Here is a 17719-nt window from a genome sequence, read left to right as displayed (position 1 = left end):
CCAGGGCTGCTAACAGCTGGACCATAGTAGGTACTTAATAAACAAGAATGAATTACTGGTTACATCAAAGGGTTCTATCTGATGCCCTGTCTGTGAGGCCCACCCCAGTTCCTTGACCTGGTGCCCATGCGTTATAGGACGAATCTCTGCTATCTCATGGGGGTTGGACATTTGGACCCCAAGGGATGTCCTGGTGCTGCCATCTGAGAGGCACTGGTTTAAACCAGATGGGGACTGTGATCCCCTGCAGCTCCCGAGTCTCAGGCCATTCCCCAGTGGCCTCTGGGACCTACCTACTGCCCCCTGGTGGCTATACCTACCCCTGAAGTGCATCTGGTGTGGGTAACAAGTCAAGAGTACTAAAGGTTACTGTGTGCCAGTCTTCAAGACTCATGTCATCCTCATCTTATTCCCATTTTGTGGTTGAGGAATCTGAGGCATAGTCAAGGGAGGGTTTTGTTTTAATGGCAAATCCCTGATGAATTCCCTGCAGACCTCTCTTCCTCCCTTTATGTTCCTCCTAAAGGCTTAGAATTCGCAGTGCACACCATGCAGGTGCTTGCTTGAGCTGTGGCCTCTATCTGGAGTGCCTTTCCCCTTCCCTCCTTTATAGGTCTCAGCTCTGCTGGTTGTCCTTCTCAGGGCTTCAGGGCAGGATGCAGTTAAGTGCCTCCTCTGGGTCTGAAATCTCCTGTGCATCCCTCTGGTAAAGCACTGAGGGAAGGTGGGCAGTGCGGAAGGAGGGGGGTGCGGCGGGGGAACAGGAACCACTCCTGCCCTTTACTGATCTGCTTTCCTCACCAGGCCCTCAGCGCCTTGAGGGCAGGGACACATTTTCGGGTTTTTAAAAATTTGTATTCATTCATTGATTTATGAGTTCATTCACAAATGTTTATTGAGCACTTATTCTGTGTTCTGAGATCGATTTTAGCTCAGAGACACAGCATCAGTGCTGTGAAGGGGATTAACAGGGACTGAGATGGAGGATTACAGGAGATCCCAGTGCCCAGTGTAGGGTCTGGCAGAGTCAGCCACAAAAACATTTGAATTAGAGCCGAAAGGCCCCAAAGCCAACCAGCTGTTAAGGGGCAGGACCGACTGCTTCACCGTCCCTCTTCTGTACAGAGAGAAGCTCTTCTGGTCCACTTCCTAGCTGTGTGGCCTTGGGAAAACTCCTTCACTTCTCTGTGCCTCAGTTTCCTCATTCGTAAAATGGTATTAAGTATTACCTCTCTTTTAAAGCTGTTCCAAGAATAAATGTGGTAAAGGCCTGAAAAGGGCTGAGCACAAAGTCTGGAATACAGTTAGTGCTCAATACATGGCAGGGAGAAGATGAGGAAGAGGATGGAGGCCAGGAAATTTGGAGGAATGCTGGCGGGCCTCCTTCTGCCCTTGGATCACCCGCTCAGCCTGGGTGGGCAGTTTCACAAATGGCCACGAGGTGGCGCCCAAATCCCAGTTATTTAGTTGTCGGTAATTTTTTTTTTTTTTTTTTTTTTTTCCTTTAGCAGATGAAGCTCTTCAGGGGAGTTGGGGCCAGAGAGGCAGCTGGGCTCCTATGGCTTAGGATGGATGGGGGCTGGGGTCTGGTCATGGCGGCCCTTCCAGCCTCTCTCTCGTTTTGGTTTTTCTCTTGGGGTTTCCCTGTTAGTGTTCAGGTATACAGTCCACCCCCCACCCCGACTTTTCCCCTCCCCTCCCAGGGTTGGAGTCCAAGGCTTCTGCTAAGTAGGCCATGATCCTTGACTGCCAGCTGATGGGCACCCTGGCCCCTCAAGCCATTTCCCCTTCCCTTTCTCATTCATGAACGAGGCTAAGTTGTAGGGATTGGGGGACACTTAACATGTCCCGTAGGGCTTGCAGGGTGGCGAGCCAGAGGAAACGACCCTGTTCCTGTTCTTAATATTCTGGGGGTGGGGTGGGAGGTCGGAATAGAAAGCAAAAGAGGCAAAAGGAAAACATGCAGGAGTTACTTAAGAATTCCTTCCCATCTGTATTTGCAGCACAGCAGAAATATTATCCTCATTGCACAGATGTGGAAACTGAGGCTGAGAAGTGTTAGGCCACGTGCATCTATTGCCCTTCGCGTACACTGGGCTCTCTCACCAGCAGGGGTTGTGGTCCACACTAAGTATATTCATAAATTCATTCAACAGCATCTACCAAGCTCTGCAGATCCAGTGAGAATCAGACCTAGCCCCTGCTCTCGGGCACTAGCAATCTGGAGGGAGAGGCTGGCAGGGAAGCACACAGGGCAGTTTGTCCTTGAAGTCAGTGCTGGGGGCAGTGGGGACCCAGAAGATGCAGTTGCTGGTGCCACCTGAACAGGTTGGGGGCACGATGGGAAGGAAGGTCTGAGAGATTTGTAGATTCCTTGAAGACCAAGAATCTACTCAAGTGTAATTTTCAAAAAGGTAAAATCATGACCTTCATACAAAAAAAAAAATGTGTGTCAAAGATTTTCTTTAACTCTGTAACTGACAAGGAACCAGCAAGGTGTTAAAAGTAGTTCAAATGAGAATGTTCTCTCCTGGACAAAATTCCTTTGCGTGATTATAAATAGGAATCATTTGCTTGCTATGGGCAGGAATCATTTGCATTATTATCTGTTTTCTACAAATTACTTCTATCCCTAGAGAGTTATAAAGTCAGTCAAAGACAACCAACAGCACACAGTCCTACGGATCAGATCATCATCAGAGGATGCTCAGCCTTCCTCTGAAAGGACACCTAGGACTCTCTTTTGCTTTTTCCAAGGGCTTTATATGTTTTCTTGACTAACGCTTAGAAGGATCAGGAAAAATCAGGTAGCAACTGTTCCTGAGGGAGTAGGTCATCTGGAGAGAGCCTGGACCCCATCCTTCCACCATCCCCTTCTGCATCCAGGTGACAGATTTCCAACTCTAGCAGGAGCTGTCCAGTCAGTGCCCACCAGCAGGTGGCAGTGAGGGGAATTCTGGGGCTGGGAACTGGGGGCTGACTCCCCGTTTTCCACCACTGCTGGCCTTCGGGAGTCAGGTTTCATGACTTGAGGATATCACAGGGCTGTTTGAGCTCACCTAGAGCCATGAAGTCAGTCATTCACTGATTCAGCCATTTTTTTCGTTCAACAAACATGTGGTCAGACCCACAAATCATGTTCCTGAGATTCTCCAGAGAATCAGTTCTTTTCTTTGCTTGTCTTTGCTTGCCTGGCTTTGCTGCCAGGACTCAGAGCGATCTGAAATTCTGAAAACTCAGAATCACTCCACTGCACCCCAGCCCTGCCTACGCATGTGTCCACTTCCCTTGGAAAATTCACCTCATCAGAGGTTGAATAAAAGGTTTAATTCTATAATCTCCTTTTAAGATATTATTATTCCCATTTTCCAGGTGAGAAAGCAGATTCCTCCTCTTCTGGGCCTGTCCTGGCTGTGTGGGAATGCTGTGCCCCCAACCCCTGAGGACCAAAGATGGCTGAGATGCCACCCCAGACCTCACCATTTCCCTGGCCTTCCCACAAGTTCACACTCACAGAGGCCTGCAGCATAAAGGGCACCTCCTCAGCCCTTCCCAGGGGTCATAAGGGTTCTCCAAAATGTTGTGGGGATAACTACAAACTCAATGCCCGCCCGACTCAGCAGACAAGGAGCTCTGGAGTGACCTCACCTCTCTCCTCAGCTGGGACCCCTGATCTGGGGAAGGGTCAGCCGGCTCAGGGATGGAGGTGGGCAGGTGGGGTCCTGAAGGCCATTGTGGTAGTAAGATCTGCGCTGGGGCGTGAGAGTGGTGCGGGGAATGTGGCATTGGGCCACCAGAGGGCGCACCTGTCCCACTGGGCACTGGGCAGCGGTTTCCAGGAGGGTCCTGCCCTGGCTCCTTGGCCCTGCCCTGTGTGCTGGGTCCAGTATCGTGGAAGAAAATCTTCCTCCCATCCTGGGAGGTGGGGAGTGAGTTAGGGTGAGGGTCCCTGCTCCCACCATGACAAACATCCACAGGACAGAGGTCACAGTGCTGTTGTCAAGCCCCTCTGGAATTTCCCGAAAGAGGAATCTTTGAGAGAAAAGAGTGGGACTACATGGGAGGTGGATCCTGAGGGAAAAGGCCGCTGGTCTCTAAGTACCTTGGGCCTGCAGGCAGCGAGATATGGTGGGAATGAGGTAGAGGTGGCGGGGTGCAAAGCATGTGGAGAAGTGGAGGACAGGAAAGGGAAGAGGAATCATGAAGCTCTCAGAGGCCTACATTTCCCTGGGGGAAGTGACGAGCCCAGACAGGCCAGGAAGATTCTCCACGCTATTAGCACAACCTTGAGTCTCCCTTCTTTCCCGAGAAGCATGCAGCCTGACTCAGCATCCAGGACAGCTTGTACCAATGGCTTGGACTTCTTTGCTCTAAAAAATTGGGACATCCCTAAGTTGTTCCTTCAGGAAGGGTCCCTGGGCTTTTTGCAAAGGCAATGTTTCCTTTCCTCAGAAATGCTCTGGGAAACTGCTAGAACTTCTGGTTTGGCGAAGGCTGTGCAGCTGAGAAATGGGCCCCCTCAGTGGTCTTGACCAGACTTTCTGGTTTCTTCTTCTACCAGGAGAAACCAACCAGGGTGGCCTCCTTTGGACTGGTAGATTCTCTGCGATCCTTGGATTTACCTCAGGAGAAAAAAAAGTGCATCTCTCACTATCACCAAGGTGGGCACTAAGATGGGCACGTTGGTGCTGTATGATGGGGCAGGCCCTAGAGCTGGTAATATTGCTGAGGGCTGAGAGTCTCGCTGGGAGATATTTATTCAGGAAAGAGGTTTGTTCTGTGCAGAAATAAAGTATCTGAAATATTAGGGAACGCCAAGGCCACATTGCATCCCCTTTCCCTTTCTGGAATCTTCCTGGGACTCTGAGAGCCACTCACTTATCCAAGAAGCTTTCTTCTTGCTTATTCTTCCCCTCTGAATATCCTACTGGCATCTGGCATCCACTTATGGGCTTCGAAGTCACTTCAAAATGTGGTTCAAAGACTACCCGCTTAGGAAGCTTGTCAAAAATCCAGGCTTTAGGGATTGGGCCTATGAATCTGTATTAAACCCACTCCTCAGGTGATCCTAATAAATAAGGTTGAGAAACACCACCTTGGAGTACTTCAGATGTAGCCCACAAAGTGGCAGAGCTCTATGGGAAGCCACTTCGTCACCCCCGTCCCCTCCACTACCCCCTGACCATCTCCTGGATCTAGTTCCAGCACTCTCCAGCGACTCTCACGTCCCTCTCCTAGCAGGAGCTTGGACCTCTGAGACACACATCTTTTGTTCTGAACCTACTCCTGCTACCATCTTTTGTTTTTTTCCTACCTTCACTTTCCTTCTGTTCTGATTCTCTCCGATACTCATTTTTAATTTAATTTTATCATTTAAAAATCTTTGTGTTTATATAAACAACCTGAAACAAATTTTTTCAGAGCTAGGTGATGAATATCCAAATGAAGGAATGAATTTCAATTGTCCCTAATCCTAGGGGATTATTAGTCCCTATGCAAATAGGCCTAATGAGCACTGCACTAGGATTTCTAATTATCCTTAATGAGCTTCCAAAATGCATGGGTATAATAGGGTAAGGTGGGTTGTTACCTAAATGGTCCAGTGAATCAAGCCTCTGGTATCTATACCCTCCCACATTGACTCTGGGCTTGACCATGTGACTTGCTTTGGCCAGTGGAGTACCAGTAACCATGATACAAACAGAAGCTTGAAAAATGCTGGTACTTTGGGTCTTTCATCTTGGAACTCTCAGGGAATCACCATGTGAGGAAACCTAGCTTGGACTATCTTCCTTGAGGATGAAAGACCACATGGAGAGGGAGGCCCAGCCATCCCCACTGTCCTAGCTGAACTCAGCCCTCAGCCTTTCCTCCAACTGAATGAAGCTGCACAAGCAAGCCCTGGAAAAACCAGCAGAAGAATGCAGCCAATCCACAGAATCATGAGAAATAATGCAGCATTATTAAGTCCTAAATTTTGGGTGTTTTTTTTAAAAATTAATTAATTTATTTTTATATTTATTTTTGGGTGTGTTGGGTCTTCGTTTCTGTGCGAGGGCTTTCTCTAGTTGCGGCAAGCGGGGGCCACTCTTCATTGCGGTGCGCGGGCCTCTCACTATCGCGGCCTCTCTTGTTGCGGAGCACAGGCTCCAGACGCGCAGGCTCAGTAGTTGTGGCTCACGGGCCTAGTTGCTCCGCGGCATGTGGGATCTTCCCAGACCAGGGCTCGAACCCCTGTCCCCTGCATTGGCAGGCAGATTCTCAACCACTGCGCTACCAGGGAAGCCCTTGGGTGTTTTGTTATGCAGCAATAGCTGACTGATACATAAGGTCATAGTAATAATCACAGAACAGTACTTCTGTGCCACTATTTCTACCTGATATTCTGTAGCCTCATGTATATCTGCTTTAGTGAAGCAATAAAAAAATACACTGGCTTAAACAAGATAATTTCTTTCTCTTATATGTAAGAAGTAGGTGGTTCAGGGCTGGTGGGGCAACTCTGCCCACCCTCAAAATGGCTCTTCCATCTTTGGGTCCAAGATGACTGCTCAAGCTCTTATTATCTTCCCACCAGCAAGAGAGAGAAGAGCAAGGGGAGGGCATGCCCAGTGCTTTTAAGGGCAAAACCCAGAAGTGGCACGTATCACTTCTATTCACATTCTTTTGGCTAGAACTTGGGCATATGGCTTCACCTAGTTGTAAAGGAGACTGGGAAATGTAGTTTCTAGCTAGGCAGCATGTGCCCAGCTAAAATATGGCAGTTCTTTTTATTAAAGAAAGGAGAAACTACACAACATTGTAAATCAACTATACTTCAATAAAATAAATTAAAAAAAAAAAAAGGAGAAACTAAGTATTTGAAAATAACTGGTAGTCACTGACATAGTCTGCCTGCAGGGTGAGTATTCTCATCAATAACTATGAGTGTCCTGTAGACTAGGTGGTTTTATCCTCATTGTAAATCAATAATGGAGTCAAGTTTTATGTACAAATTGGTCAGGATGATTTAGGATGCAGGTAACAAAATACTCAACTAAATGTTGCCTAAAGAGTTGAGAGTTTTATTATCTTAAAAGGGCTTGTTTTGGAATCAATACTGCTGTCTTCTTTCTGCCTTCCTGTCTTTTATTGATATGTTAGGGGTCCCTCCTTCATGGCTAAAAGATGGCTACAGTGGTTCCAAGCATCATATCCACAGATAAAAATAATAATAACAGCTATCATGTATCGAGTGCTCATCATGTGCCAGAGATGTCTAAACATTTTAGATGTATTTGCTCATTTGATCTTCACGACAACCCTGTGAGGAAGGTGCCATTATTATTTTCATGTTGCAGATGAGGCAGGAGATCAGGTAACTCTCTCCAGACCACACAGCTACTCAGAGCCCAGCCATGCTTTTAACCCTGACTCTGTTTTTAATGGCTCAGCTGCTCGGCCAAAGACAGCATCTCCAAAAAAGAAAGCTGGGGCAGGCCTTGCTCTTAAAATGGCTCTCTCTCCTTTTATTAGAGAGGGAAATCCTTCCTGAAGCCCCCAGCCCACTTCCCCTTCTGTCTCATTGGCCAGAAGAGGGTCACGGGCCTACCGCAACCCAGTCACAGCAGAGGGGAGTGGGAACACATAGAATTATCTTTGACAAGTCATCAACCTCCCCCAGCTTCTCTGGGTGGGTACATTGCCTTCTCACCTGAACACAACAGGCTTCTTTTAGTAAGGAAGCAGGGGGCAGAGTCTGCCCCGATGGCAGAACCCAGGCTTGCCTGGGGGTTCCCAGCTCATCAGGACTGAAATAAATCTGACTCAGACCCCATCCCTCACCCTCCCCAAGACTTCTGCAATTTCTCAGGCTTACAATTGTGTGGCTCTGGTTTCCTGCTTCTGCTGAATTCTAGCAGCTGTTCCCTTTATTTCTGCCCTGGAATTGACTCAAACGTAGGATGCAGCCCATTTCTTCTCCCAAGAAACCATGAATACCAGGCTGCTCTAGTGAGCAGAAGCGGTCTGGGTCTCTGGAAGTCACAGCGCTGCTCAGCACACAACTGAAAGCGACATTATTAAAAGCTGCGGCCCCCAGGCCTTCTTCACTCATGCTTCATCCCAACACCCCCAGCCCTCTCTGCTGCCCTCGCTGGGCTGCCTGCTGCCATCTGCTGGCTCCCCCATCTCCACCTGCCCTCCTTCCTTCACAGCCCTCCCACCTCACCGCCCACAGGGGCTTCCCCTGCTCGGCTCACTTGTGACACCAAGCAGTTTGAGTGATTCGGCCTTCCCCAGCTTCTCCTCCTAAACTCGGCTACCTGGCTACCTTTGCCAAACCCAACAAGGGGCCTCAGAACAAAAGGGCTATTTATTTATTTACTTATTTAATTTTTGGCTGTGTTGGGTCTTCGTTGCTGCGTGTGGGCTTTCTCTAGTTGTGACGAGCAGGGGCTTCTCTTGTTGCGGAGCACGGGCTCTAGGCGTGCGGGCTTCAGTAGTTGTGGTGTGTGGGCTCAGTAGTTGTGGTTCGCAGGCTCTAGAGTGCAGGCTCAGTAGTTGTGGCGCACGGGCTTAGTTGCTCTGCAGCATGTGGGATCTTCCCAGACCAGGGCTCGAACCCATGTCCCCTGCATTGGCAGGTGGATTCTTAACCACTGCGCTACCAGGGAAACCCAGGGCCTTTTATTTAAAGAAGCAGGATCTACTCTCCAGAGAAGGAAGCTGTGGTTATAAATAACAATGGTCCCCCCTCTGGATTCCTCTGGGTGAAATCAAAATTTCACAATAAATTGACAGCCAAGAGGGTCTTTTCCCTGTCGGGACCTCAGCATCCTTAAAGTTCACTATAAAGGACACAGTCGCTCTTCCAGAACCTGAGAAGTAAAACCAAACTGCATTAGAAAGACACTGTCTTCCTGGAGGTTTCTAAACCCCTGTCCCCAAAACTGGTGCCTCTTGATGCCTCTAGGGGTTACCCTCCCCGGCCAGCAGGTTCTCTGCTTCTGAGACTCAAAAGCCTCAGTGATTCCTCGTATGAGCCTGCTGTGAGTGATTCTGAGAGCCGAAGAAGTAGGAAGGATCCTCAGCCCAGCATCTCTCACAATATTCCTAGAATCATCTCAGGGCCAGCTTAGCTCAGAACCAAACCCCAGTCCTTGCCCAGCCCACGGGAGGCAGAGTCCCACCCTCAGGCCTTAGCTGTCTTCTGTCTGCCCACAGGGTTTGCTCAGATCAGAAGCACCCCCTTCCCGATCTGGGGGCTCAGACTCAGTATCCTTACTCCCAGGCTCTGCACAGGTGCGTTTCTCTGACTCTCCTGCCCTGGGCCCACTGATCAAGAGTTTGGCCACTGGCGGGACTAGGGCTGAGTTGGGGAGGAGGGGGTGGAGGGAACCCATTGTTCTGATGGAGGCATCGAGGAGGGAGGCGTGTGTAGGAGAGAAGGCAAGGAGGAGGGGAGAGGAGCTGGCTGGGCCCTGTGAGGGGTGAAGGGCCCTGAGAACTCACCGAGAACCTCAGTGTCAGGGCAGCCCCAGGGCTTTTAAGAACAGGAGTGGCTCCTGTGCTATTTTCCACTGTGTGCTGCATCTTTACTAAAAGTCTTGCTCACACAACAGCCGGTACCCACGGTTGCTCTGTGAGCTGGGGAAAATGTTCTCCGCCCCTCGTCCCTCACTTGGGTCCATTCCAGGGCAGAAATAAAGGCCATAGCAACAAGAAATCAGCAGAAGCAGGACAGTGGCCATGAGAACTGGCAGAGATCTGGGGGACGTCTTCGTAGAGCCACAGCCCATCTCCAACCCCAGAGGCTGGTCAGAGGCCGGGTTACATCTTGGGGGCAGACATTTGTCCCCCTCCTCCTGGGATTCTCAAGGTCTGGTCCTAGGATCATCATCAGCAGCAGCAGAAGCATCTGGAAAATGTGAATTCTTGACCTTACTTGAGACCTACCTAAGCAAGCCTGGGAGGTGAGGCCCAGAAATCTGTGTTGTAACAAACCCTCCAGGGGATTCCAATGCACCTGGAGTCTGAGAAGCACATCAGAGCTAACAGAAGCCTGATTTTGTCCAGCTCTTGTATAACTAGGGCATTTCCTTTCCTCTCTGCCAGTTATTCATTTAGGGACAGATGTGGAACACAGTTCTGGTCAATGAGACAGAGGGGGTTCTGGAAAGATATCCCATCCCCAACCCCCTCATAAAACAGGAAAGGCATCTGAGTAGAAGCCTTGCCCTGTCTTATCACCTTTGGACACTGTCAGAAGCTGTGTACAGAGGGGTTAAATGTGGGCGCTCTGCAGTCCGGCTGCTGTGGCATGAGTCCCAGGGTAGAGGGCAAAGGGAAAAATGGAAGAAAATTGTAATAGTCATACTGCTAACTTTTGTCAAGGGCTTTTCATATGCCAGGTTCTGTTCTAAGTACTTCACTTAGCATATTTCACTCTCATAGCAGTTCTAAGAGGTAGGCTCTGTTATTCCCATTTTATAGATGGGGAAACTGAGGCATGGAGAGGTCTAAATGACTTGTCCAAAGTCACATAACTGATATATGGAGTCAACGATTCAGACCCAGGCCATGGGGGTGGGCTTCAAAGGCCACGTAGGAGATCTTGGCCTTCTCCTAAGTGCCACAGGAAGTTGTTGAAAGATTGTGAGCAGGGGTGCAGCCCTGATTTGCCTTTTAAAAATCACTGAAGCACTTTGCTCATAAAATTCTCCAGGTGGCTGGGGACGAGCCAGATGCACTTGCAGGGCCTGTTCTTCAGCCTCTTTCACTCGCCTCTGAGCCATCACCCCCCTTAGCAAACCCAGAGGCTTGGGTGACTGTGTGGGACCAGGGTGACTCATGCCGGTGGAGGTGGGAGAACCACAAATACTAGTCACCTTCTGGGGAAAAAACAAATAGCACCAAATCACTATGATATTAATTCAATACAAGAATAGAAAGATGATCTTTGGAGAGTGGGATTGTAGGTGATTTTTTTTCAATCTGAATTTTTGCTGTTTCTACCAGTTGACCATGTATCACTTGTTACTTAAAAACCAACTTTATTATGCTGAAAAAGGAAGAAGAAAGGACAAACAGCCCTCTCCAGGTGGTTGGCTTCTGCTGGTAACATCTTTCACTGAAATAGGCATAATGATGACTAATTCTTGGAGACTGTTGATAAAGAGTGTGCTGGCCCCTTTCTCAGTGCTTTCTGTGACATATTAACCAATTTAATCCTCACCAGGTCACAAAGCTGAGGAGTGACAGGCTAGAGTCCAGCAGTTCAACCACGTACTCTGCTGCTTTTCTGGAAATTGTTTCCAAGTCCCCTGTGGATAAAAGGCCTGTCCTCCTTACCTCTCTCCACAGTGAAAGTGGCCTCCATTTTGGGCAGCAGGATCACTCAGGTGGTGGGTTAGGAGCAGGGGAAATTGAGGAGACTGACAGGAGTGTCCCGCAGTAGTTCGAATGCTTGGAAGCCCAGACAAAACTCATTCTTCTTGTTTGTGTCAGTGCACAGAACCATCAGCCTAGACCCCAGGCTCCTGGGACTTCCATGGTACGTGTGGGTAGAGAGGGGTGGCTATTTAAGAGCTGTAGACATCCAAGCATTGTGGTTAAAAAATGTGTGGCTTCAAATCCTAGCTCTACTATTTACCAGGTGTGAGACCTTTGGCAAGTACCTTGTCTTTGTGAGTTTCAGTTTTTTCATCAATAAAATGAAGATCTTGACAGTTGTCAGTGTTAAGTGGCATAATATATGTAAAGCCCTGAGCATAGTTCCTGGTGCGTGATAAGCACTCATTAAATGATGGTTATTGTCGTTATTATTCAACAAGCATTTAGGGAGCAATTACTTTGTGCCCAGCACTGTGCCAACAGCAAACACTCCTGGAGGTCCCAGAGCCCAGGAATTGCACCTCCAGGCTCCAAACACCCACAGACATAATTTAGCAGAAGCAAGAAGCCAGAGCTAGTGACCCCTAGCATGACCACGGGATGGGGTTTGAGTGAAACTTACCTCAGTCTCATGGGGCTCCTCTGCTGACACCTGGCTTATAGACATTAGGGCAGCACATACCCTTTCTTCCTGGCTGGCAGAAGTCTGACATGGTCACGGTTTGGGGGGCACAATGTATCCAGGTCTCAGGGGTAAATTGTGTCTGGTCTGAGCTGAGTATGGCTTACTTATTCTGTTTTGCCAACAAAGAACTTGATCAGAGTCACTCAGGAAGTAGCTGGCAAGGCTAATCTTTCAATTGGTGCAGTTTGGGGGTGAGTGTGTGACTCCATTCTGACAAACAAGGAATAGTAGGACCTATGTCACAAGATTGTTCGAAGAATTGAATTCATGGTTACACACAAAGAGCTTAGAACAGTTACTGACATTCATAAGTATACGACTGGGGTTAGTAGACTGGTTTTATCTTCCTCTCCCACCACCCTTTCCTCTCTGTTTCAGCTACTTTACACACTCTGTGCCTTAAATCACTATTTACAAACAAATATCTATATTTCCTGATCTCCCTTATGACAGATCTAGCCATTTAACTAAGTTCTGGCTAATGGAATGTAAGTAGAAGTGGTTGTTTAACTTCCAGGAATTGCCCTTAAACAAGACTGTGCTGTTCTCTTCCCCTTTTCTTTTCTCCTACTGGATGAAATGCAGGCGTGATGGCTGGAGCTGGAGCAGCCATTTTGGACCACGAGGCAAAGCTGAATGTGGAGGATTTGGAACCAATAAGATAGAAAAAATCTAGGTTCCTAATGATTGTGGAACCACCATACCAGCCTGAATCCAGGACATTCCTGGACATTCACATGAGAGATGGAAACTTCTAACTTCCCTCTTGTTTAGGCTCCTGTTGTTTTGGGTATCTACCCCTCACCGAAGCAATGAATCCAAACTGATTCAGGAACAGAACTTGGATTTGGACCCAGGCTTGCCTGTCCCTGAGACGCTCCACCAGGTACATGGCAGACTACCTGAATCAGAACCATGGGTGTGGAACTTGGTTAAAATGTGTATTCCAGAGTCCCACATCAGCTCTGCCAAGTTAGGCTTTCCAGAGTTAGGGCCTGGGCAATTCTATTTAAAGCAAGCTGCCCACCTAGAGGGTTCTGATGTACATTCAAGTCTGAGAACATGACATGTCATTCTGTTTCCTCTTGCAAATCCTAAGAAAAGCAGAAGTCCATTCTGATCCCTTGGGTAGAACTAAAGGTAAGTAGAACTCAGGGGCCTAAAAATAACAGAGGACTCTGGGTTGGAGGGGGGCTTGTGGACAGAGGTCAAGAGTCAGGAGCCTCAGGTAATCTGCATCTATCCCCTGAGGCAAGGGGCTGTGCAGCCCTCTCTGAGGTCGAGGACATAGCTCTATTGCGGTGGTGGGTAGGGGTGGCTGGATAATGTGGAGGATCAGCCGTCTCCACACTCCTGCCCTCACACATGGCAGTTGCTCCAAAGCTGGGATCGTGTGAGTCCCCGAGTGTCTCTGGCATATTGAGATGCCCTTATGGAGCCCAGGACAAGCCCCAGGAGGCAAATCTCAGCTCAGGAGCTTGGATTTTGGTGCAAAGCTGTTTCCCCTTTTGCCAGCCACTGTTCTCCTTTTGAGAAACAGCTCATGCCTTTCATAAGCTGGTGGGCCCCAGGGGAGACTCAAAGCCTGACATGAGGCACCTGGGGACCATGTGACGAGAGCTGCGTGCTGTCTGACTTTGCCACAAAGTCAGGTGTGCCCAGCAGCATCTGTCATCAAAGGGAGAAGGCACACAGGGAGAGAGACTGGGCCCAGGCACGTCCTGAAGCTCAGGCGAGCGCTGAGCAGGCAGCTAACTCCCCGGAGGCCCTTCTCCAGCTTCCAGCTGCCCATCCCTCCACCCACACCTCAGACGCAGGTCCCCCAGGCCCAGTTGCCCAAGGATTGAAAACTCGATCCTGTGCCATGTAAAGAGCTCGGGGGACACTTGGCCCAATACTCGGTGAAGATTGCAACTCACGGGCAGAGCGCCCACAGACAGCAGGTCCCTGGTGAGACTGGAGGCACCATGGGACAGAGGTACCCTGGTCCCCTCCTTGTTCTCCCTTTCACAGGCAAGTGTGAGAAGGACCTCGGGGTGATGGCATGAGGGGAATGAATGCTAAGCAGTCTGACCTTAAGCGTCAGCTATTTGGGAAAGCCAGCCTGGAGGCCTTGGGCGCCTGTGCCCCACCTCATCATCATCCCAGGAAAGGCTGAGTTCAGGCACAGCCCCTCCTTCAGGGACCCAGAGCCACTGGTCCCAGCTTGCTAGTTGCCAGGCAACCCAGGATGAGCCTTCGAGGTCGTTTCTCAGACAATCCTGAGGTCTCTCCACAGGCTGCTAACAGATGGTTCCACAGCAGCCAGCCCAGCCAGAAATCGATTGCTGTGGCACTGCTGCCCGTTTCCGACGGCGACAGTGACGAGAAACCTTTTCAGGGTTTCTAGCAGTACATTTTGTTGTCCGTTTTGCCTGGAAGGAGAGGCGGCTTGAGGTCAGGCTCTATGTCAGTTCTGGGCAGTGGCTGGTCTTGCCAGGTGGGCAGGGATTTGGAGGGAGGGAGATCGGAGGACTGGTGATAAGGAGGTACTCTGTGGTTGGACTCTCAGGATGGGCCCGGATTGCGAGAGAACGATTGTCCCAGGTGACTGTCCACCAAGGGGCACCCCTTGAATGGAGGTTCAATATTCAGGGGATGCCTGTGGGTGTCATTCTCTTCCCTTCTCTGTTTTTAGGACCTGGACAAAATTAGAGAAAATATTGCAACATCCACTAGGCCTTACCTTTGATACTTCTAATTGCAGTGAGACAAATTTTAGGACAAGAGACACAAGTCATGGCTTTTTCCTGTCCTGTTATCCTGACCTAAGATAATGCTAGCAACATTTGGCTACTATTCCCTGGGGACAGAACTAGTCACAACTAGATTGTGACTCTTACTCATTCCAGGCAGCTTCAGAGGTGACATCTCAGCATGACTTTCTTGCCTTCTCTGAGGCACGAAGAGCTTCAACTTCCTGATAGAAATGTTAAGCTGCAAGCCAGCATTTTTTTTTTCCAGGACAAGGACAAACTCCCTTAAGAATTTTGCAAACATTACATGTTCTCTTTTGTTGCAATATGTATAATTTATCTTTTGGTGTAACTTGCTTAATAGTCATAGTTTGTTAATTCCATCTGTTTCCCAAGAAGAGGACAAATTGTTACATGGTGACACCCTGGGTTCTGAGAGTCTCCATAAGCCACAGCTGGTCAAGAGCCTCATCAGTGGAGAAGCAGCAATTTGTCCTCCTGCAATAGAACCTTATTGTAGAGTTGGATGTGCTTCCCCATCCTCCTTCTGCACCGCCATTCTTAAACTTACTGAATGGCAGCGCTGGGCCTTGTCTAAGACAGCATGGCCCACTACAAAGAAGCTCATGTTTCTGTGAAGACCAAAGGCATACACCAACAAGCCAGTGCCCATGAGGTTCAGTGGTCTTTCCTTGTGCCCCTCACTCAGGACCAGGTGGCCTTGAAGCATGGGGAAGTGTCCCACTGCAGGCTCAGTTGTGATATGAGCTGAGAGACACCTCCACATGAGACCTGCTGGCCTGAAGATGGTGGAGTGCTCCGAACCAGTATCAACATAGGATGCTAGTTCTCCTGGAGTCATACACGTGGGTCTGGGAGCCAGCGGGGGGGAGGTTGGAGTGGTACATACTCAGTACCCAGGAGGAGAACTAGGTCCATCAAGAGATACAAAAGTGATCCCTCTGAAGTGGAAGCTGAGACTGTCACTGGCCACTGAGAAAACAGGTAATGAGGTGGGTTACGGTGTTGGCTGGGTGTTGACCTTGACTGTGGAGAGGAAATGCAGGCTGCCATAAAGCAGAGACAAGGAGGAACCTGGAGACAGCTGGGGGTGGGGTGCGATCATCTGGACACCTCCTTGTTCCTCCAGGCCCAGTGGTAAAAGTAAATGGAAGATTTCTACCCTACATGGCAAAAATACACGAGGGGTTGAGATTCTTCACGAGTGAAGCCTTGAATCATAAATGAATCCTCCAGCGGTGGTGCTGGCTAAAGGCAAAAGGAACGTGCAACCGAAGTGCCAGTGAGAACCACTGCCCCAGGAGGACCAACAGGCTCGGATGCCCTTTGGTGGGCCCTGCGGAGGGCAGTGGGGGTCTAGACTGGGACAGTAAAGAGGGAGCCTGTTCAGACAGCCCAGCCCCTCCTAGGGCAACTGGGAACCCTGAGTCCTTCCAGCCTCTCCTTCCCCTCTCCTCTTCTCCAGCCCCTAGCGCCCAGCTCTCTCTTCCCGTCTGGAAAGACAGGGACGTCTGGCCCTAGAGAATAGTTTGGTTGGGTTCCCTCTCTCCCCAATAGCGCCTTTCAAAAGTGGTCCATAGAGGTGTGTCAGAGTTTGGGTCTAGCGTCTGACCTCTTGGATTCCAGCCCCAGCACAACAATTACTTGCTAAGGGTGTGTATGTGTGTGTGCCCACGTGCGAGTTACTTAGTCTTTCCGTGGCCGTAGTTTCTTCCCCTATGAAAGGGGAAAAAGTACCTAAATCTTACGAATTGTTGTTGAAATTAAATGTAGAACTAAAACCATAAGGTTGGGCTTCCCTGGTGGCGCAGTGGTTAAGAATCCACCTGCCAATGCCGGGGACACAGGTTCGAACCCCGGTCCGGGAAGATCTCACATGCCAAGGAGCAACTAAGCCCGTGCGCCACAACTACTGAGCCTGTGCTCTAGAGCCTGCGAGCCACAACTACTGAGCCCGCGTGCCACAACTACTGAAGCCCACATGCCTAGAGCCCGTGCTCCGCAACAAGAGAAGCCACCACGATGAGAAGCCTGCGCACCGCAAGGAAAAGCAGCCCCCGCTTGCCGCAACTAGAGAAGGTCCATGCGCAGCAACAAGGACCCAATGCAGCCATAAATAAATAAATAAATGTGTAAAACCGTAAGATTTCTAAAAGAAAAAATAGAAAATTTTTACAATCTGTGGGTAAGAAAAGGTTTCTTAGACTGGACACAGAAAACAATAACCATCAAAAAACAGTAAATTAGACTTCATTACAAAAGTCATCTTTAATGGAATGAATAGACAAGCCACGGAGTGGAAGAAAATATTCACAAAACCCATATCTTGACAAATGATTTGATTCCAGAAAATATAGAGTTTCTAAAGCTCAATGATAAAAAGACAAATACCCAGTTTTAAAATGGGCAAAAGATTTGAACAGATACGCCACAAAGAAAGATATGAACTTGGCCAATAAGCATAAGACAATATGTTTAACATCATTAGTTGTCAAGGGACTGTAAATTAAAGCCACGATGAGATACCACTGCAAAACCTAACAGAATGGCTAACAATGAAAAGACAGTCCCAAGAGACACTGAGGATGTGGAGCACCTGGAATGCTCGTGTATTGTTGGTGAGAGGATAAAATGGCTCAGTCAATTTGGGGAAAAGTTCTGGCAGCTTCTTATAAAACTAAATACTTACATACCCTGTGACTGGCAAGTCCACTTGCAGGCATTTACTAAAGAGACATGAAAATATATGCCCACAAAAAGATTTGGACAACAAGATTCATAGCAGCTTTATTCACAAGCCTAAATTGTAAACAGCCCAAGTGTTATCAACAGGACAATAGATTTGACTGTATACTTACAATAGAATACTAACCAATGAGGTAGAAGGGACTATTGCTAGATGGCA

At 48.8% G+C, this 17719-nt stretch overlaps 1 protein-coding gene across 1 annotated transcript in view; it reads left to right on the top strand.

Annotated features, from left to right (window-relative positions):
- The window catches only part of LOC309650123 (uncharacterized protein), a 39793-nt gene extending 22849 nt beyond the window's left edge, over positions 1–16944 (top strand). Inside the window, exons 8-10 of the mRNA XM_082441093.1 lie at positions 3373–3706; positions 4562–4638; positions 5676–16944. The gene's annotated coding sequence lies outside the window, so the exon portion shown is untranslated. The remainder of the gene's footprint in view (positions 1–3372; positions 3707–4561; positions 4639–5675) is intronic.
- The last annotated feature ends 775 nt before the right edge of the window (positions 16945–17719 follow it).

Source organism: Balaenoptera physalus, assembly GCF_965194825.1.
Source record: "Balaenoptera physalus genome assembly, chromosome: 1".
NCBI classification, from domain to species: domain Eukaryota; kingdom Metazoa; phylum Chordata; class Mammalia; order Artiodactyla; family Balaenopteridae; genus Balaenoptera; species Balaenoptera physalus.
Note: the sequence above shows the minus strand (reverse complement) of the source record. Positions and strands in the feature narration are given on the sequence as shown.